Consider the following 23,529-nt stretch of genomic DNA (forward strand, 5'->3'; position numbering starts at 1 on the left):
TACGAATTGCACTTTAGCACCGAAAGATCCAAAAATGTAATGTGGTAGCTGTATTTTAGTTATAGTGTATAGCGTTTGTTTGGAGAATTGTTTTACACATTAATGAACACATTGGCTTTAAACATTTTGTAGAAACTTATCAAATAAAACATGCATAATGGTGTTAACATTTAACAGTAGGTGAAACTGATAATTAGGTTAATTGAACTGATTAATGTCAAAATGAATACATTTACTACTTTCTCCGTCAACTTTACAAGTTAATATTTTGTGATGAATATCAACCGAGGGATAATGCAAAGTAATTTTTCAATCTCTACTTCTAAATTGTTTTCTTGCACTAAATAAGTGATGGTAAATAGCTTTCTAACTGTAAAAAATTAGTTTGTTTAGACAAATTTAAAAGTTGGATATCATAATTTTTATAGCATGTTTTGCAAGATAAAGTTTGCTTAAATTATTTTAATATTACTACTTATTTTATATTATATTTTACTTATTATATTATTTTATATCTACTTATATTATACTATTTTATTTATACAAATTGTCTGGTTTGAGTTAGTTTATTTGCAAAGATTTATATTAACATTAGTTTTATAAGGAAAATAAACTACTATGATGATCATCGTTGTTAAAAGAGAACTTATAATTAAATATCAAGATATCAAAACGTAAATAAAGAATTAATAATACAAATTAAAATATTCATGTTTAAAAATGTATTAATTTATATTATGAAATATATATATCTGATATTGTTATTTATTGTAGAGAGAAAAATAAAATTACATTTGCTATCTATTATCAAATATTTGCTGAAAAGTTATAATGTGGAATGGGTTCTAGAAATGGTTTTTTGCTTATCGAAATTGTAAATACTGTATTAATTAATTAAATAAAAACTATGAATCATTGAACATGTAATATTCTAAGCATATGTATTATTAGAACAAAAAGAACGTGATGATCTTTAAATTAGTTACTTAGATAGTTAAAAATCCGGTTAATGTTACCTATGGTTCCAAGATGGCAGTTTGTCTGATTCCAGCAAGGAAACAGTGGGGACGCACATTCTAACCTAATCTAACCTATTCTAATAATTTTGTTGGTAATAATTATGGTAATTTATTAGAATAGGTTAGGTTAGGTTAGAACGTGCGTCTCCACTGTCTCCCTTCTTCTATTTGCTGGAAACAGAGACGAGTCACCATCTTGGAACCATAAGTAACATTAACCAAAAATCCTATTAGTAAATATGTCAGATGTATTCCACTAGCTCAGATGGTTAATGTTTGTTATGTAACAAAAGGACATAAGCTAGATTCCATGTAGAATTAAAATGATATTTCTATCAAGGTCTCAATTTTTCCTTTAGAAGAACATGTCACCTCTCTACATTATAATAATTGAACTGTATTAATACTGTAATCTGAAAAAAATTACCAAATATTTTTTAAATACAAAGGCCCTTCAGCGTACAATCACTTTCATAGGTGAACAACATTCTACCCTGATTATAACAATATTTAGAATGTTATATGGTGTTCTGTGATAAGAAGAATGGTTTCACAAGAATAACTGCTGATATGATGCAATGTTTTTATGACATCCATTTCTTTAGAATAACATAAATAGTGCAAACTATATCAATAGTCAAGAAAAATATGTTATGAAATACATTGTGGCCAATATTAGAATTTATCTATCTTGTACAGTTAAAGCCAAATCTCTTTAACTTCTAATGCAACTTTATTCTGATGATCAGGTTCTAAAAGTAAATATGAACTGGTATTATCATTATTTATCATACATATAATTGAGGTTTATCAAGTATTCTCAAAAAATCAGTAAAACTAAAAACATTTTTGTAATATAATGACACAAACTGATACTTACTGATTTAGAATGTTTTTATGTCAAAATATAAACAATGACATTCACAAATTATAAAATGTCAATATTATTGTTATAGTCTTTGAATCTTGGCACCATTATCAATATATGTTTCTATTACTGTTTATTATGGAAGCCAAATTCTGTTAATCTTAATTGAGTACATTTTTGACCCTCTAGGTCAGCTTAATCCATTAATGATTGTAAACTGTTAGAATAGCCAATATTGAACTCGAAGAGAACAACTATCTTCTCTTCAAGTTCAATATCAGATGTTTTAGAAGTTTAGAACTGTTATTGGCTGAAGCTGACCTAAAAAGAGTCAAAAATGTTACCAATTAAAAGATTAATAGAGTTTGGTTTTCATAATAAGCAATAATAGAAACATGTATGCCAATATTATGTTCTGTCTGTTAATATTCTGGAAAGAAAATAACTTTATGAAATGATTAACTATGAATTATGAAACTGTTTCGTCATATAATTTTTACCTTTACACTCCAGCATTTAAATAAGACATTTAATCGACATAGCTAACATTTTCAACTGTATTTAATGGCCATCATCAGGCTATTCAAATAAGAACAATCAGATTGGAACATTTATTTAAAAGCATTCTGGAATATAACTGCAATTAATTAAAAATAAGGTTAATGTTACCTTAGGTAGCCAAGATGGCAGCTCGTCTCTAATTCCAGCAGAGAAACAGTGGGATGCACGTTCTAACCTAACCTAACGTATTCTAATAATTTGGTTGCTAATAATTATGGTAATTTATTAGAATAGGTTAGGTTAGGTTAGAACATGCATCCCACTGTTTCCTTGCTGGAATTAGAGACAAGCTGCCATCTTGGCTACCTAAGGTAACATTAACCGAAAAGAATATGCTGCACTCTGTACATAAGGATTTTTAAAATGGTAGAAACACATATAAAGGTATAATTTTATAATACAATTGGTATAAAATATTATAGTACATCCAACATGTAATGGAGGGGATGAGTCACATCACATGCTACAGGATTTTGTAAAAGGTTTTTCACATGTGCAATATATCATCCTCATCTTTGCAATTGATGGATTTGTCCTTTAGAGATGATTTAAATGTCCACCACTCCAGGTATTTTAGATTGACTATATCATGAACTGGTTTCAAGATTCTAACATTAAAGCTATATCATGCATGTGGAAACCTTTTATGAAATTCCATAACATGTGATAAGGCTCATCCCCTTCCATTATGTGTTGGATGTACTTTAATATTTTATATAAATTGTATAATAAAATTATTCCTTTATAAGTGTTCCGACAGTTTTAAAAAATCTCTTATGGAAAGAGTGATAGCATATTTTTTTTAACAATCACAGTTATGTTCCAAAATGTTTTTAAATTTGTTCCAATTTGAATGTTTTTATTTAAATAGCCTGATGATGGCTATTAAATATGGTTTAAAACAATAGTTATGTTGATTAAAATGTCTTGATTAAGTGTTTGAGTGTAAAAGTTTCATATTTATTTGCATAATACAACACAATCCTTTTCAGTGCCTTCCACTTCTTACATCATTTGGTCATTGTGTTCGAGATTGTCGGAACTGCCGCCATTTTGTATACCTAGGTTCACATTAACCTAAAATAAATATTGAAAACAAGCAAAATTACAAATACAAATTTAGTTTACTATATTAGAATGAAAATTTAATCAAAATATATTAATTTACATCAAAGAGAGATTTAAGTAGTGTCATTACAATAGTTCGAATATAAGAATTATATTTTAGGGCAAATTTAGAATTAAGTTCAAATATTTGTAAATTGTATTTTATCAAGAGAAAAATGTTGCTTTATATATATTCTTAGCTTTATTCTGATACACATACATGCATACATATATATATATTTAACCATATTGATAAAAAATAGCTAAATATGTTTACTATACATAATTTTTAGGTTAAAGTGTACCTAGGTAACCCCTATGGTGGCACTTCTGGAATCTCGATAGCATTTGAGATTAGAAATGCAAATTTTTAATTTTCGTGGGCCCGAGGACGCACGTTCTAATATAACCTAATCTATTCTAATAAATTAACAAATTATTCTTTTCTTCTGTTTGCTAGAATCAGGGAACACGTTCTAAACTAGCCTAACCTATTCTATTCCCTAATAAATTTACCAATAATTTAGTAATTTATTAGAATAGGTTAGGTTAGGTTAGAACATGCGTCCTTGGGCCCAGGAAAATTAAAAATTTGATTTCTAATCACAAATGCTATCGAGATTCCGGAAGTGCCGCCATAGGGGTTACCTAGGTACACTTTAACCAATTTTTATTATTGTCAAGCAAATTTAGTTACTATGTTTTATTATATTTCCTCCCAGCACACTACATGTCCAAACAGATTTCAGTTTGTAGAATACTAGCATGCTACATTATTATTGGGCAATTTTAGATTATTGGCTGCTTTTAAGAGGATGCTGGATTATCAAGTAGCAGATTAACGATCTTCTAATCTAATTGAATTTTTCTTATAAGTATATAATTCAATAACACTGTTCAGTAAAGGCTTTGTGTTTAAAGTGCTTATAAAATTTGTAATATTAAATTGAAAAAATTTTGTTTATTAATGCTAAGAATATATTAAAAATAATTAATTTATTAATTAATAAAGTGACCAGGACAACAATAATATATAAAAAGTAATTATTAAATTAGAATTAACAATACAGTAATCTTAGCAATTAATTGTTAATTCTAATTTAATTATTTTAATAATAATAAATAATTATATATGTGAATTAGTTATTAATAAACAAATATATCAATGTAAAGTTCTTTGTCATATAATATAAATTAATTAAAGCAGTCAAAATAAGTTTTTCTTTTTAATTTAAAAAAATTAGTATCATACTGTATATAATTTCTATGTTTGTATTTATATTATGATTATTTTTGGTGTGTTAAGGAATGTTAAATAGTCATTTATATTTATCCATGCAAGTTTATATGTATAATAAACATTTTATTAAATAATATGTTTTTATACTGTACATATACACTAAACAAAAAGTTTAGGCTAATGAACTTTTTATCATTTTAACCTATATTAACAAGTAATACAAAGAATTTGTTATAATTGTCATAATAATTTTCTTTATGTTTCATGAAGATTTTATTCTTTCTGCCATAAAATACAATATTGTTTTTTTTAATGTCGATATTTTTGTTGGCTGGTTGATAACTTTTTTTAAATTAAAGCCCTCAACATTTTGGACACTAAGAGAAACTTTTAACGTGTTCATCATAGATTCAGTTTACAATAAAATGGGATGTGATGATGATGGATAGACCAGGACAGAAACACCTCCATAAAAATTTTTAAGGAATCAACTCAGTTTTGAACTTGGGTTTCCCGGAGCAGCAGGTTGATACCTTTACTACTTTGTCTCTTACAGCCATCATATGAGTGATGGCCAAGCAGTCAAGGCGGTAGCCTACCACTCTGGAAACCCAGGATCAAATCCTTTGTCGATAAAGCCCCAGGAATTTTTCAGGTGGTGGTCTGACCAGATATGTTGGGCCCTGTCACCCGCCTGGCCTCTCTATTGGAGGCCTGGCCAAACCCATAATGGGCTTGCTGAAAGAGGCACTTTTAGTGCCCTCAGGGCAGAAAGGGTTTAAAAAAATAATAATAATAAATGCCTCATACAACTGAGATGACAAAGGTACCAGTACCTGCATACTGCTCTGAAAATTAGATTTGGAACTGGTTCAGCAATACAGGAAATTTTCATCTGTAATGTTGCTGAAATTTGTAAAGGATTGTTTTTCTCCATCTTGACCCATCATTGAAGGATATGCACACTTCATTGAGTTTCAATTTTGAGGAAATTGAAATTACTGTATAGCAAATAGTGTGTTAACACATTCATGTCAATAAGATTCACTTGTTTACATTAATAAATAAATTTTATATTTCTCAAAAGATTGAAATTGTTTGAAAATATGAAATAATTATTTAATAAAATAAATGGACGTTTTTCATTAACCACTCTCTCTCTTTGCGTGCCATATCAGAAATCCTAACGTCGGCGATCACCTGGCGCAGGTTAATAAGTGGTTAGTAAGGCGCCAAGGTGTATCCTGGGGAAGTTACAACCAGAGTGGTTCCCCCGTTGCCTTCTCTGGTGCGCGATGTTACATGAGGAGAAATGCCTTCCAGGAGGTCTTGTAAGGGAAACTGGCCCCTATTCAGGTGTTACAAACGTGGAGAAAACCTGGAAAACTCCACGTGGCCAGCCCGTCCGAGCACGGTGCGAACCTGCAACCGAACTCCCAGTGTTTAGCGACAGAACCGCTCGGCCACTGGTGGGCCATTAACCACTAAATGATAAAAATATGTTTATTAAAAATGTCATATTAATTTAATTTTTTGTGCATTTATTATCAATTTATGTTATCTACAATAAAATATTTCTGTGATTTATACTAAAATAGCTAAAATCTCAATAGAAAAGTTTCTTGATTAATAATCACAAATTTTCATCTTTTTTGGTTAAATTTATAATGCATAAACATATTTGAACTTTTTACATCATTAAAATATTTATTTTTTTAATCTAGTTAATATATAAATTAATGTCTATTTTAAAAATATTTTGCTTTTTATGTATTTTTTTTACATTGAAAAACAATATGACTTAACTTTTATTTGCATTTTCTGTTAAATATTTTGCATATAGAACCAAATGGTGAAACTTACCATCAGTTTTTGGATTATCCTTACTTTCTGAATGATACTTTAAATATTATGCTAGTAAAACATATTTTATATTAATATATATTAATAGAACAAAGTATTAAAACATTTTTATAACAATATAATTCAAATACTTTAATACATATAGTCATTATTGATATAAACATAACATGGCTTGCAAAGTACATGGGACTCTCAAATACCAATAATGTGGCATACACAAGACACTTTTAAGTAAAAACCTTAGATAACATTATTAAACCTATGTAAGATGAAAAAATAACATTATAATGGATAGAATTTTAAAGCAGCAATGACCTTTAGCAAATAAAATACTGTATATTAACAACCAATATATAATATTAGTATCAACATGCATAAGCGAAGTAGTAGTATTAATGCATTTGCATTTTTTAAAAATTTTTTTCACTTCATGTTAGAATTTTACATTTATTATAATTCTACTGTCCTCCCTTCTGGTTCTTGCTCATGTCAATTCAAAATTACATCTCAGACATGCCATATCAGATGTGAATAAGCTGAATAACTAGTTACTAATATAAAGACAACATTTATTGTATAACAATTCATATCAGTTTTGTTACAATGTTACATTACTAGAATAAATAATAATTTCAAAATAGAAACAATACTATAATGAATTCAATATTATAAATTAGAATGATTTAGTTACAAATTTGTACTTGGCACAAATTGTTTTATTGTTACCATAATTAAATCAGCTTATAAGCAGACCAAAAATATTAAAGTGAAACCATTTCTAATTTTTAAATTAGTCTGTTTTTTTGATATTTTATAGTTTTAAGATAAATTGTCATTGCTAAGAAAATTTATATTCTTAAAGTGAAGTGAATAAATTAATGGATAAAACAATTATATTTTTCTGTCTTTATTTAATTTAGTTCCTTGTTTAAAAGTTTTTGTTTTTTATTAAAAAATAGATTATCTAACTTTGATCATAATTAAGATATGTTCAGTTAAATTTGGTTCATGTTGTGTAATTTTTATTGTTTGGTATATATTATGCATGACATATGACAAAGATGGATGAGTTGAACATTGCTTTTTGTCTTTAAAAAATTAATCCAATAAAGCGTTAAAATACTATCTGCTTCTGACAATTAAGTAATAAGTTTTATTTTTTTTATATTTTAAATTAATTTATTAGATGAAACATTTAAAAATTGAGCAATTAATTGGATTTTATCAACATAAAAAATACAGTACAAAAAAGTACACAAATTATTATAATTATCTGGAAAAAATTGTATACAGTTTGACATCAGAGATGATTATTGAAGTAACTTTTATTACATAATGTGAACATTATTAAATGTTTATCTGATAAATTTGCTTGCATCCACTTTGTTGAAAGTCAGTTTAGTAACTTAATTCATTCATTGTAGTTTTAGTAAGGTAAATTTTGGAAATGATTAATTACAATTGCCAAATGTAAACTGATTGTTACAATAATATGGATATTAACTATCAGAAAAGTAAAAATGTTGTCTTCCACATAATCAACTTTCATGACATAGCATAAATTTTCACATTTTTTTAAAGGCTTATCAGATTGTATTAAGGGTTAATGTTACCTTAGGTAGCCAAGATGGCGGCTCGTCTCTGATTCCAGCAAGGAAACAGTGGGATGCACGTTCTAACCTAACCTAACCTATTCTAATAATTTGGTTGCTAATAATTATGGTAATTTATTAGAATAGGTTAGGTTAGGTTAGAACGTGCATCCCACTGTTTCCTTGCTGGAATCAGACGAACTGCCATCTTGGCTACCTAAGGTAACATTAACCTCTGAAATTAATACTTTTGAAGTATTAATTTCAGAGGTAGCACATTGCTGACATTCTATTTTATAATAATAATGATATTTAAATTCATCAGAATTATTTTCTTATGAAATAGAAATAGAGTTAAAGTATCTTTGAGCAGTTTTACCAAACTATACAACTATTGTTTTGTTGTGTTGTATATTTTACACAATAATTATAAGTTTCTTAGATAACAAAAAGGTTTTAAATTTAAGCTGACTAATCCAATGTATTATATTTTAAAGGTTTTCTTTTTCTAAGACAAATAGTCTGTGCAAATTAACAATTTATTACATGTTTTAGCAACTTACTAACAAACCCTTGTATTTAGCCTTGTGTCTGTGTTGTGGGTTCTGCAGGTGTTAATTCTTTATTTTCTCTACTTCAAAATGATACATGGATGAGATTGATTTACCTCACGTTGCATGTGAGGAGGAGTTGATGACTTCTGGATCTAGTAGCAGGCCCTGCTGATACTTGCTTGCAATTGACAACTTCTGGGCTCAGTTGTTTACCCACTGTTGCTAACCTGTAAGGAATACCACCATAATATGTGGTGCTGTTTCTAACGTTAAGTCTACATTATGATTAGATTTGTCCAAATTAATCTACAACTCTGTAGAGCATTTTCTACAGTGTTGAGTTTCTGCCTAGTCATGGGTGGCACTGACAAGTCCTAATACAGGAGCCCTGGATGTTCAGGGGTCAGTTTAGGGGAGTTTATCTAATTCAGGCAGTACTCTTTATTATCAAGTATCTGATAAAAATTAAAAAACTTGCATTTTTATTATTAAACAGATTTGGATATTTTCCAACTCAGATCTTCATTCAAGAGATGTAGATAGACCATTCATTTATTGGACACCCTCGTCTACAATGAATAAAGTATGGTAAATAAAAAAGAGATGTTAGTTCCTCTGCCTATCTTCTTTATGACTTTTTGATCCATCTAGTAAAGGCAGATCCTGGTGGTGTTTTTTCCTCTTCTAATTGTTTGCAAACAACAGTTTGGTGTTGAAAGAAAATAATCCCAGAGAAGATTTTCTTCTGGATTTCTTGATAGATACTGACCTGATTATTTTGAATCACACCATCAAACTTACACATGTCACTTCCAGGTGAAGAGATTTTAGACCACACTCTGGCTTCCTTTGGTTTAAGCAGTAAGTTAGAATGATAGACTAGTGTGTGTGTTTGAGGAATTTTCTTTGTCTGATCACAGACACATTATTTTTATCCTTAGCTTGGCTTTCAACATAAAAAGGGTTGCTTTATGCAACTTGAGAAAACTGATTGGGCTCTATATAAAGATTGTCTGTCTTCCAAAATGGATTCCGTTTCTCACATATTGATTCTGTGTTAGGCATTGAGTTGGCTGTTGATTATGTGCAACAGTACATTCTCATGTCTTACCTTCAGCTGTCCTATTTAAGAGAAGCTCATCCATTTGGTTTCTTGGTGGAACAATGAGTTGAGCTTACTGAGATTTTCTACTCAATTGTTCAACTGAGCATGTTGATGAGTAGGAGATTTATCTTAATGCTCTCAGAAAAGCAAAAAACATCATGGAGAAACTTTTCAAGCATTTCTAATATTTCTAGCAGTTTCAGATTTATGAAGATTTTAGCTAAGAAATCCTACTCAAAAACTGGATTATTCCCAGCAGCAAGCCCTTAACTTATGCTTAAGAAACTATTCTTTGTTTACTTGAGGCTCATAGACTCCAGACCAGACTTCAGAATTATTGATTCTGGAGTCTGTGAAATGGTGTTACTAACTAAGTCCTTATCCAGACTCAATAGGGCAGTGGTTCTCAAAGCGGGTGCCGCGGCACCTTGGGGTGCCACAAGTACGCCACAAGGGTGCCGCGAAATTTTTAAATAATTAAATTAAAATTACTTAAAATAATGGAATTAAAGTATTAAATTAAATAAATAATTAAAACAATTATAAAAAATGAATATTGGTTTTTTTCTACTAATCTTGTTACGTCGCCACTTGTCTCAGTGACTCGGTAATTGGCGATACGTAAATACTAGAAAAAAAAACGAACTAGTTACTAGTTGTCTGTTCTTCTGTTCCTGCAGCGAGTAGAAGTGCAATATAAATGCGTTGAATGCAGTAATTGTTTTTATTATTGTTATATATTCAGACAATAACGAAAAAGCATCATATAAAAATATTTTTCTTCTTTACAACAAGAAAAAATAAATTATTAACGTGTAATTAAATTTTATAATAAAATATTGAAGTTAATTATGTCGTTCAATATCATGAATAATTTTTTCATTAAAAAAAAAAACGTGAAGATTCTAATGATCAAGAAGTGGTTACTGGTAGCAAAGCTAAGGAATCAATTAGCACTAGTAAATCATAAAAAATTGAGAGCTCATTTTATCACCAGATACCTTTATAATAATAACTTTTGTTTTGAATGTTTTTGTGTTGTTTGGAAATAAACTTACTTACTTTAAAAACTTTTATTTTTTTTCAAAGACTTTTCATCTTTCATATCTTTACTAACCGTAAAAAAGCAAAAAAAAAAAGAATAAAATAAAATAATAATAATAATAATAATAGGGGTGCCGTGAATTTTGTTTAATAATTTCAGTGTGCCACCAGACAAAAAAGTTTGAGAAACACTGCAATAGGGAATCCAGGATTTTGGTGGTTCTATCTCTAAGATGAAATGTGCTGTTAAATCATTTAATCCATTTAAGTCACTGGGTCTGATGGTATTATTCTGGCTCATCTGTAATTTGGAGCTGATATATATATATATATATATATATATATTTTTTTGGCTTCTATTCTTTATCACATCATACATGGTTATAATATTACAAAGCATATTTTCTAGTACTTAAAAATGCTAGAAAATGGGAACCAGCATTATCTTCAAAAATAAAACAAAAAAATACATCCTTTGAATTCTAAATAAATTATTGCCAGTATTTTTTCTTGATGAAAGTAATATTTTGTCATTAATTCAACACACAGAACACACAACCAATAACCGGCGTGAAAATTTCAGATGGCAAACGTTTTCGATACCCCTCCTGGGCTTTTCTTCAGGCTTAATTTGTTTCTTCCATTGGAACTAGATTCTTTAATTTAAGGGTGTTTTTAAAATTTGGAACATGCCCTGTTTCCAAAACTCCCCGTTTCGATGCCCCTCCTGAAGAGCCCAGGAGGGGCATCGAAAACGTTTGCCGTTTTGAAATTTTCATGCTGGTTATTGGTTGTGTGTTCTGTGTGTTGAATTGATACAGCCCAGTGTGGTGAGAAAGTACAATATTTTGTCATTTTTCAGTTTACATCCTTTGACAGCATTACATAAATTTTTGACATTTTAGCTAATGATACTACATTTTTAATTAATTAACATATCTAATTGAAATTACTGTTAATTTCCATAATATTTTTATACATTGTTACTATAATATAGTAACAATGTATAAAAATCAAGAATATAGTATATTATACTATATTCTTGTTACTATATTATGTCCCTCATTTCTTTTAATTTATAGAAGATAAGGATATATATATCTTAATCAAATTTTAGTAATGTTAATAACTTATAAAATATCAATCTCGGTTTCTCGGTATGTAAATCAGTCGTAACATAACAGGTTGCATTTCATCCGACGAGTGTGTTCAAATACAAACAGGAACGTAACTTTTTCTATATACTTGAATTAACAGTTTCAAACCTTTGATAAGTAGTAATTAGCTTTGAATACTGGTAATAAATTAAACCAGTTTTACTACTATTGCAATGAGTGAGACAGTGATACATTATATAGCTTTGAACAATAGTTTACAGTAATTTCTTCATAAAAGATAAGTTGTGAATTTTGATGAAATTTTCAGACTTCAGAACTTTTATACTTTTCTGAAATGTCATTAATATAAGCACTAAGGAAAAATTCAGCATAAACTGATTAACTAATTCATATCATAATGCTTAATAAATGGGCATTGACAATACATAGGCATTCATGTTGAATATAGTAGTTCTGTTCTGTAAAAGATTTGCATCAATTATGCATTTTATTTTTTATTTTTTCAAGAGTATTGCTCCCAATATGGTATCTGAACTCTGAAAGTTTCATTAAAATTTTCTAAGCAAACTAAGTAAGTATTTAATGACTTGCTTAGTTTAATACTATGAAGAATTATTAACACACTCATTACAGCAGTAGAAGAGATGAAACTGGTTTAGTTTGTAACTAGCATTCAAGGTCAACTACTGCTTCCAACCATAAGGATTACACATTGAAGTAATGCAAAAAAAAAAAAAATAATGCATATAGTTTTTAAATTTATAAAAATTTATTTTTATAATTTCAGTAACAATTTATAACAAATTGCTTTCTTAGTATTAACACAACATAGATTCCAATTATTTTCAGAACTATTTTGAAGCATAAAAAGTCATTTTCAACTTTAAGAACTTAGTTTCACATTGTAGAACAACTTTACAAGTAAACAGCTTATAAGTACCGGTTTCATTAGTTACTAGAGTAATCAGTAAAAGCAATTCTGACAAAATACGCATTATTAAACAAACATTTTAAAGGCTAATAAGTAATAAATATTCATTTTAAAACATTTTGAACATGATGAAATATAAAGTATTTTTAAGTAAATTAAAAATATAAAATATAACTTGCAGAAAGCAGAGATTAAAAGAAAATATGAAGTTTTAATGCAAATATATATTATCTATGCATACTTTATTATTATATATTGCATAATTGTCTTGTCTTTTTAAAAAGCCTCTTGGGATTATCTTGGTATAACAGTTCTTTTGAAAATTGTAATAAACTTGTATTGCAATTACTAGTCAGACAATTAAGTCCAATAAGAATTGATACAATCAATGATCAGCTAGACATACTTAAAGAACCCTTCTTATAATATACATTATTTGTGTTTGTGAACATATACACTAAAAAAGAAGATAAAATAAAAAAGTATTACAAATGGGCATGACAACGTAATGTAAAGTTACAGGGTTGATTGCATCATGACATAGATACAATATTTTCATCATATTTGTAAGTGAACAATGTTATATAGGTTTTCTATTCAAAAGCTTTGAATAGATAAACTCGGTGCTCAAGTTCAAGAACTTCTCATTTGCCGTCATTTTTATGTTACGTAAGCTAAGGAGTAATTTTGCCAAAGCTGGAAGACATTTCACTGTTTATTTGATGTAAGAATATGAGATATTCTTCAGCTATTTGTAGAATCATTACTCCACAAATAAGATTCTTGACTACATTAACATTAGTGATCAATATCAGATTTAGAAATTTTAGATGGGGTATAGAAAGGAAACTATATGCCACTCAAAATTTTTTACTATCTGAGATATTTGTCTTTACTTTGGAAAAACCATCAGAAGGGGGATACAGCTGTGCCTTGCATTCTCACTAAATTTACCCATTAGTGATGATATAAGCATTCATTACTACATTCTGATACATAAGGCTATATCTATGATATGAAACATTCATTCTTGCTAATTAAAAAATTTTAAGACATTCATAAACATTGGTAAGAATCATTTTTTGGGGATCTAGGAATGCTTCTAATAGATCTGTTTTAGGACCATATATTATACTTTAAACCAAATATACCAACTTATACCAAATTATACTTTAAAAAATATATATATAAATGTTAGAATAAGAGTTCTTATTGTTAGCTTATCATTTATTTTAATTGTGAATGTATCTAAATATGTTATGTTCATATTTTAATTGACATCTTTAACATTAATAATTTTACATATTACAGTAAGGTCTTGTTTTACATGGATTTTATTTACATAAATTTGTGTTTTCATGGAAGGCAAATAGTTAGGTTAACTCATTCCTAGTGCCACTTTTAAGTTATAGAACTATGCTTCTCCAGCATCTGATATTCCAAACACAGAGAACTATTAAATGCTGCTCACTGTGAATACCTTACTTTGTGTGTTTTTTTCTCAAGTAATATATTTGATGTGGTATAATAAAATTTTGTTTTGTATAATCAGAAATGTTGGACTAAAATGTTATTAATTATAGTATATAACATACGTAAAACATTTTAACGTTTTTCTGTTAATTGTAAATGGTTACATAAATGTCTAGGACTATTTGGGATGAAGTACAAATTCACATAGTTTCTGCTTTACTTATATGCAACTGTACATCATACTGAACACCTTTGCAGTATTAATCAATGTGATTAACTTATTTTTATAAAATAATTAATGAAATAGCTGAATTTAAAGGTAAGTTTATTTTAGAAAAAAATATAATTATTATTGTGTTTTAATTTAAAAAACATAAAGTAGATTTTTTTCTAAACATGAACTAAAAAACATCAACCTAAATTCAATATATGAAATTATAAGTTTCTCATGAGAATGATCTAGAAAGGCACTGTAATGTTTAATTCTTCTGTACTCCATTGAACATTCAGTTCCTATAAAACACAAAACAGTTTATTTCTCTTCATTTCAAAATGAAATAAATGCAAAGTAACAGCATACTAGATACTGTATTTCTTAAATCATTCAGAATTCCATTTTAGTAATATTTATTTAAATCCTAACATATTATTTTCAATATTATAAATATTTTGCTTTTGAAAAATTGTTAATGATACTTTTTTACCAACATTGTTTTCATTGACAGTAATATTACAAATTACAATTTAAATTAACATCTATAGAAATAGAAAATTAAATTGAAATATACTCTTGTCACTGTGCTCATAGCCAATGGAGGCCTTGGTATCATTTACAAAGACATTAGAAAACTTGAATATTTGTGGAACTATTTTGTTTCAGAACTTCTGTTGTGCAAATTTAGGTTTTGTTCTTTGTTTCCTTTTCTCAAATTCTTGTTCTAAGTGTCTTGTAACTTGCTGCCAAATCAAAAATTCTGTAATTAGGGTAAACCAAAATTGTATTTATTGTCATTTGTAAAATGTGATTGCTAGCTTTGACAAAGAAAGAGTGACAAAGATACGAGAAATTATCCAGGAAGAACTCCAAAACCAATCATTGGTATTCTTTGACATCTAGAAAAAAATTGTATCTACTTTCTTTCCTGCAAAGAGACTCCATTAATCGACAGTGGAAAGATTGAGAAGATGGTCTTTGACACTACCAATGGACCACCGAGTTGAGCCAAGACACACAGATATCTGGAACATTGTTGACTGAGTTTGAACCAAACATGCTTGATGCAACCGCCTTTTGAAGAGTTGCATGATGTCTTACCGAAACCAATTTTTATTCCAAAATTGTGAAATTATTGACATCACATCAGAAACTATGATTATATCATTTATTTCCATATTTTGTGTTTAATTTTTAAAATTTGATCTGAACAAGCAAAAGAAAAATAGACATATAAAATTTTATCTCACTGTGAATTATCTCAATTTAAATGAATTAACATCTGATCTGTTTGTGATTGGAGACCAATAGGTTATCTTTCAAGCTCAGGGTAGTAAAACTTTATTTCTCTAGAAGGAGATTATCAATAGAGCCAGTGCCAAATCCCACTCTAAATGTCATAAAACCACAAAATGTTTTATTCCCTGTAAACAAATGCTCCCTTCCCACTTATAAGTGGGCCAAATGGCAATTTTATTGTTTTATTACATCCAGAAGAATGTTTTCTTTAACATTTAACAACCAGTTTGATCAGAACTAATATCACTTGAATTATTACCTAAAACATCAAAATTTTTTTGTTGACCGTTTAACTAGGAATATTTTCTGCATGAGAAATGAAGTGATCGAAGAAACACTGTGTGGACCATCAAAGATCTGTTGATTTACCACATGATGTCAAATGCATAAATTATTAGCTTTAAAACTTAAAAATTTATGAGAATTTTTATCAAATAAATCCATTTGTCACGACATTTCAATAATACTGTTATGAGTTGAACAAAAATTTTATGAGTTTAACAGTTTGTTAATCAAAAATTGTTTTTGTTGCACAGACTTACATGCAACAACACAATTCATGCTGAATTGCATTGTCACAGAAATGCAGCAAACCAATTTAAAATAAATTGGAACTGGTTTTTGCTCTGCAGTGATGAAGAAATAGCAGAGAATATTACAAGGAATAGTTTTTTTGTAAGGGTAAATTTATTTTAAATCACTATTGCGCTGATTCAAAGCATTAATCACGAGCATAATTTCAATGTTTTCCTACAATGTTTATTATACATGAAGAGTCATAAAACATCTTTTAGATGCCAGCATTTTTTTTTTTTCAAAAAGTATTTGTGCAGTGAAAAAGTGTACAGTGTGTGTCCTCCTGGTTAGAAAGTTAGGAAGGCAGAATTCTTTAGATTTTTTACAAAACTTTAAATATAAGAAATGTTGAGAAATATGTGTTACGGCATCTCACAGATGCCATGCAACTCCTCAAGGATTAAGGTGATTCAAATGGAACACTTGTCTCTGTTACCTCAGTGATATAGTTGTGTTTGTTCTATTGTTTCTTCTCCTTCAGCATTTGTTGATGATCCTCAAATATTTTCAACAGGGAAATCTGCAGCTTAATCTAAAAAATTATAGTTTGGGACCTGAAATCTAAAGAATTTTGGTCATTTCATCAACAAGAAAGGGATTCAGCTCAACCCCTACAAACCTTCTGATTCAGATAGTCCAGGAACTATCCATTTTTGGCACAATACATTGAAGGAAATCAACTTTCATCCACAGACCAACAACTCCATCAAAACCTCATTTCAATTGGATGCCAGGATTATCTCAATATGCATACTCTGTGCTCAATGCTAATCACTGCTGATAGGATCAAGCATTATCTTTCATTATGTATACATACAACTCAAAGCAAGAGATGACCCAGATACTCACCATTCTTTGTTTTTCAAGGTTGACTTGCTGCAACCTCTGTGGACATGATCCTACCACCTTCTCCAGACATCTAATGACTATATCTCATTGATCTGTACTTGTCTAGCAGAGGCCTATAACCTGACTTGGATGTGCATGCTGCTAATTGCAAGTGCTTCTGTGATATCTGCTGACACTACATGCTCTACCACTCTAGTGATCTCATGTGGGTTTGTTCCTATCTGGAAAAGCACTTGTGTTATTATTTGGATCCTACAGAGTGACATGTCAGTGCTTGCCATAACTTGTAAGGTAGAAGTATTCTCCCTTGCATCAGACACTGGACTTCTAAAGAGATTGTTCACATAGTCTAGTTGAAGCCATATATTGTGCCTATGTCTTCAATGGAGACATCTTGAGGAAGGTAAATGAAATGGACTTCCATCACTATGGCTCAGCCAATGAGCAGAGGCCAAGGCATCTTTTAAAAAGGGATTCAAAAACTCGATTGCTTGTGAAGCTATTCCATTCCAGAACTTTCTAACAAACAAACTTTGTTCCGTTTTTTGATTCGTTTTCTCAAATTCTTATTGTGTTCTAAAGTGCCTATTTATTATTTTTATTTAACAAATATTGTTTTGTTCTTGAGATAATCTTCCATCTTCATTTATTCTGAGACAATGTAAATTAACATAATTAAATTCATTACAAGAATTATCATCTAAATTGGAAGGATACAACGATTTAAAATCCAGCACCGTTATGTAAGCTGGGGAGGTGATCTGTTTCAACTGAATGATTAATTCTTCCGGATTAGAGATGGTGAACTGATATCCGCTCATGTGTGGAACAATTATGTTGTGAATCGCTTTTTCCAACTTACGGGTGGGAGCCTTGGTTTTATCCACAACCGGACGAAACTGTTGGCCTTCTTTGTGCGTTTTCGCGAACGCAAATAATTTGGGTACGTCCGGGGTATCCATTGTGATGTTCTTTAGTTCTAGCTTCTTGGCCAATTTCGAGCACGACAATCTCTTAACTCGTGAATGTAGTTTTTCTACCCAGTTACTTCCAACCTGATTGCATTGAGTTGCGTCTATGTATTCCTTCAGCCCTTTCTCGTATGTTTCCCTTTTCATGATTACTATGTTCTTGGTTTTGTCTGCTCTGGTGATCGTGACCTTGTTCAGACGTGCCCATCTAACCGTGCGTTTGATATTTTCTCTCAGAACTAGAAGTTCCTTGGAACTCCTGTTGTTTTTAATTTTGAGTGTGGCTACCCATCTGTAGTATTCTTTCTGCGTGTCGGTGAGGCCTCTTATCAATAGCTCTAAATCCGGTATCGTGGATGTGAAAGTTTCTGCATTAGGACGTGTCGGTGCGAATGTTGGCCCAAACTTGAGAATATCCTTGACAAATCCAGGGATTTGTAAATTATCCCACACAACGTACGGGCATTGATGTTGTCTTTGGTCTTTAGGGATTTGGAACCTTAAAATCCAATTCAGTTTCTTGCTGTACCGCTTTCTTAGATTCATTCGAAGTCTATCGGCCATGTTTATGATTCTATTATTTTCCATCTCCAAAAGGCGGGGGTCCTGTTGGAATAATATGTTTTCAACTTGTATTAGTTTCGCTAGACTGGAAAATACTAATTTTTTGGTCGTCTTTATGGCCCTGTTCAAACACATCCATCTGACTTTCTTCTTTATGCTCTCATTGCCTGGCGGTAGGTGGATGCGAAATATTGTCATTGGGAACACTCCGTTTCTCTTGCATGTGTTCAGGAAATCCAGCCTTTCTCTTGCCTTAGTTAGGCCTACTACTATCTTCCGGTAATCGTTAGTCGGCATCACTGATTAACATATCATCATCCTACACACCGGGGTGTATAAAATATAAATCGAACTCACTTGTGCCTATTGACCGGTGTGAAATAAATAACTTCAATTCAACGAACGTTTTCTGGACGCCTTCCGTGTCCTTCTTCAGGTTAACTGCTGGATTCTATTATTTTTAAAAAACTGCGTTCCGATCTTTTAAGAACAAATTCAAATGAAGATAGTTCGAAAGCGCGATGACCATCGCGCATGCGCTATATCTGTCGTGCTCCTTGTCGTACTGTATCATATTCTTTTTAATCTTTTTATTCTTTTTTATCTTTGGGTCACATGATTTCATGTGTTATCGGACCCAAATAAATCTTTATGCATCCTCTTGTAATAAAGTTTGCCAAGCAAGCGAAAGAGTTATCTCGTCGCGTGAATTAATGCATGTTGTTTTAGTTTGCGCTTTATGTATCTCTATCGCTTCCAGCCATTTGAGATGTTCCATCCGAGTCGTTTTAGTTATTAGCGTGGCCCCCGCGAAGTCCACATTAATGCCCGGTTCAGAAGCGTACACTGCAAGCGACGTGGTAGCTCTGTTGTATCTTATATCCGCCTCATGTTCTTTAACCCTGACTTCCATAGAGCGTTTCGTTGATCCTATGTAGATCAGATCCCTATTAAATCTCTCGTCCTTTATCGGGATTCGGTATACGCCTGCCATTCCATCTGCAGTGGCACAAACTAACAACCAAAATACGGAGGTGGAGAGAATACCCATCACATATAACCCGACCTTGAAATCCGTATACGCGTCTATCGCAAGGAGACGTAAGGTCACCGTTGCTTATAGGAGAGGCCCAACCATTTACACTTTGTTACGTAACGGAAAGGACCCATCGGACCCGAATAGAATGGCAGGCGTATACCGAATCCCGATAAAGGACGAGAGATTTAATAGGGATCTGATCTACATAGGATCAACGAAACGCTCTATGGAAGTCAGGGTTAAAGAACATGAGGCGGATATAAGATACAACAGAGCTACCACGTCGCTTGCAGTGTACGCTTCTGAACCGGGCATTAATGTGGACTTCGCGGGGGCCACGCTAATAACTAAAACGACTCGGATGGAACATCTCAAATGGCTGGAAGCGATAGAGATACATAAAGCGCAAACTAAAACAACATGCATTAATTCACGCGACGAGATAACTCTTTCGCTTGCTTGGCAAACTTTATTACAAGAGGATGCATAAAGATTTATTTGGGTCCGATAACACATGAAATCATGTGACCCAAAGATAAAAAAGAATAAAAAGATTAAAAAGAATATGATACAGTACGACAAGGAGCACGACAGATATAGCGCATGCGCGATGGTCATCGCGCTTTCGAACTATCTTCATTTGAATTTGTTCTTAAAAGATCGGAACGCAGTTTTTTAAAAATAATAGAATCCAGCAGTTAACCTGAAGAAGGACACGGAAGGCGTCCAGAAAACGTTCGTTGAATTGAAGTTATTTATTTCACACCGGTCAATAGGCACAAGTGAGTTCGATTTATATTTTATACACCCCGGTGTGTAGGATGATGATATGTTAATCAGTGATGCCGACTAACGATTACCGGAAGATAGTAGTAGGCCTAACTAAGGCAAGAGAAAGGCTGGATTTCCTGAACACATGCAAGAGAAACGGAGTGTTCCCAATGACAATATTTCGCATCCACCTACCGCCAGGCAATGAGAGCATAAAGAAGAAAGTCAGATGGATGTGTTTGAACAGGGCCATAAAGACGACCAAAAAATTAGTATTTTCCAGTCTAGCGAAACTAATACAAGTTGAAAACATATTATTCCAACAGGACCCCCGCCTTTTGGAGATGGAAAATAATAGAATCATAAACATGGCCGATAGACTTCGAATGAATCTAAGAAAGCGGTACAGCAAGAAACTGAATTGGATTTTAAGGTTCCAAATCCCTAAAGACCAAAGACAACATCAATGCCCGTACGTTGTGTGGGATAATTTACAAATCCCTGGATTTGTCAAGGATATTCTCAAGTTTGGGCCAACATTCGCACCGACACGTCCTAATGCAGAAACTTTCACATCCACGATACCGGATTTAGAGCTATTGATAAGAGGCCTCACCGACACGCAGAAAGAATACTACAGATGGGTAGCCACACTCAAAATTAAAAACAACAGGAGTTCCAAGGAACTTCTAGTTCTGAGAGAAAATATCAAACGCACGGTTAGATGGGCACGTCTGAACAAGGTCACGATCACCAGAGCAGACAAAACCAAGAACATAGTAATCATGAAAAGGGAAACATACGAGAAAGGGCTGAAGGAATACATAGACGCAACTCAATGCAATCAGGTTGGAAGTAACTGGGTAGAAAAACTACATTCACGAGTTAAGAGATTGTCGTGCTCGAAATTGGCCAAGAAGCTAGAACTAAAGAACATCACAATGGATACCCCGGACGTACCCAAATTATTTGCGTTCGCGAAAACGCACAAAGAAGGCCAACAGTTTCGTCCGGTTGTGGATAAAACCAAGGCTCCCACCCGTAAGTTGGAAAAAGCGATTCACAACATAATTGTTCCACACATGAGCGGATATCAGTTCACCATCTCTAATCCGGAAGAATTAATCATTCAGTTGAAACAGATCACCTCCCCAGCTTACATAACGGTGCTGGATTTTAAATCGTTGTATCCTTCCATCAAGATACCACCGTGCTTTTGCGCACTTCGAGACTTCCTATCATCTAAATTAATTATATAAATACATTTCAGAATGCAAACTCTCTCATTCTAATTTACACATTAAAAGAAAACTGAATTATATTAATTTCAACAATTAAAATATAGTTTTCGTTTTTGACTCTGTATATTTACTTTGACGAAAAATGTGTATTTAATTCATTTTAACTTCCTTTTTTATTTTTGTAAGCAGAATGTTTTAATTATTTTTTTGTAAAATGGAACTAAAAATAAGAATAATTATTTTTAATATCTTTTTTAGTTTGTAACTTGAAGTTTTAATTTTCTAACAATTATTTGAAGATAAATAATTAAAATTAAATCTTAACTTAAAAACATGTCTTATCATGCATACTTCATTGAATATTATTATGTGTATATATCTACATGTAAATTGAATAGCATAAGATTGTAAGCATTTAATACTTAATATCAATCACTATTTATATTGTTCTGTTACTTTCACTAATTTGATAATCCCAGAGTAAAACAAGAGTACATAACTAAATAAATGCATTTTATTATCAAAAAGTTTTCTAATTATTTGCAAACGTTATTGACGATATTTTAGTTTCGATGCGTTGAATATTATAGAATTTATATAACTAAACATATGTGGGATTTATATACGAAAACTATGAAAAATGAAGTATTTTTACTCGAAATAAAACTTTCATGCAATTTTTATGTATTAACTGTAGGGCAAAATCCATAGCATGCAGCTAAACAAGTTTTTGTTTCAGTTGCTTATCGACAAAGGTTACTTCGGCCATTTACCTCATGGTAAAAGTTACATTCTAATTGTTAAAAATGTATGTTGTTATTTATTTTCAATATTGATGTCTAATTATACGATTGTTACAGATTTATTTATTTTTAAATAAGAAACATTCTTATATAATTAACACCTTTTATTAATTTTATATTTGTTATAAGATAATTACACTTAATAAAATTTAATTTACTCATACTCTTAAAGCTTAATAAAACAAAATTCTAAGTAAAACATTTGATGAAAGCTTAATTTAAATTGTAAAAAATCATTCTCTGTTATGAATTGCATTTATAAAAACTAAATTAATATTTAAAAAATAATTTTTTATAAATATTCTGTAAGTGAAAAATTATATTATTTGGAGTATATCTAAACTATAGAAATGTGTTTTTTTTATTATTTATTTCAGAACTTATTTAATGTTCATCCAGGTAATGTAAATTAGCTACAGTATATAGAATATATTTAATTGTTATTATCTATTACACAGCAAATAATCTGAATTACAAATCAGTTTTAATATTAAAGCTTAGATTTAATATTAATCATTGGATGCTAACCCTTAAGAGTGTTTGACAGCAGAATTTCTTCATTATCTTTCACTAATTATTACAAATTGACAAGTTACCCTAAAAATACTAACATTGTTAATGTTACCTTAGGTAGCCAAGATGGCGGCTCGTGTCTAATTCCAGCAAGGAAACAGTGGGATGCACGTTCTAACCTAACCTAACCTATTCTGATAAATTACCATAATTA

General features: G+C 30.7%; 1 protein-coding gene across 3 annotated transcripts in view; it reads left to right on the forward strand.

Annotated features, from left to right (window-relative positions):
* The window catches only part of LOC136990911 (nuclear hormone receptor FTZ-F1 beta-like), a 59,453-nt gene that overhangs the window by 14,961 nt on the left and 20,963 nt on the right, over positions 1-23,529 (forward strand). The gene's annotated exons all lie outside the window — the stretch shown is intronic.

This window comes from Centruroides vittatus, unplaced genomic scaffold (assembly GCF_030686945.1).
Source record: "Centruroides vittatus isolate TY-2023 unplaced genomic scaffold, ASM3068694v2 contig_1381, whole genome shotgun sequence".
Classification (NCBI taxonomy): domain Eukaryota; kingdom Metazoa; phylum Arthropoda; class Arachnida; order Scorpiones; family Buthidae; genus Centruroides; species Centruroides vittatus.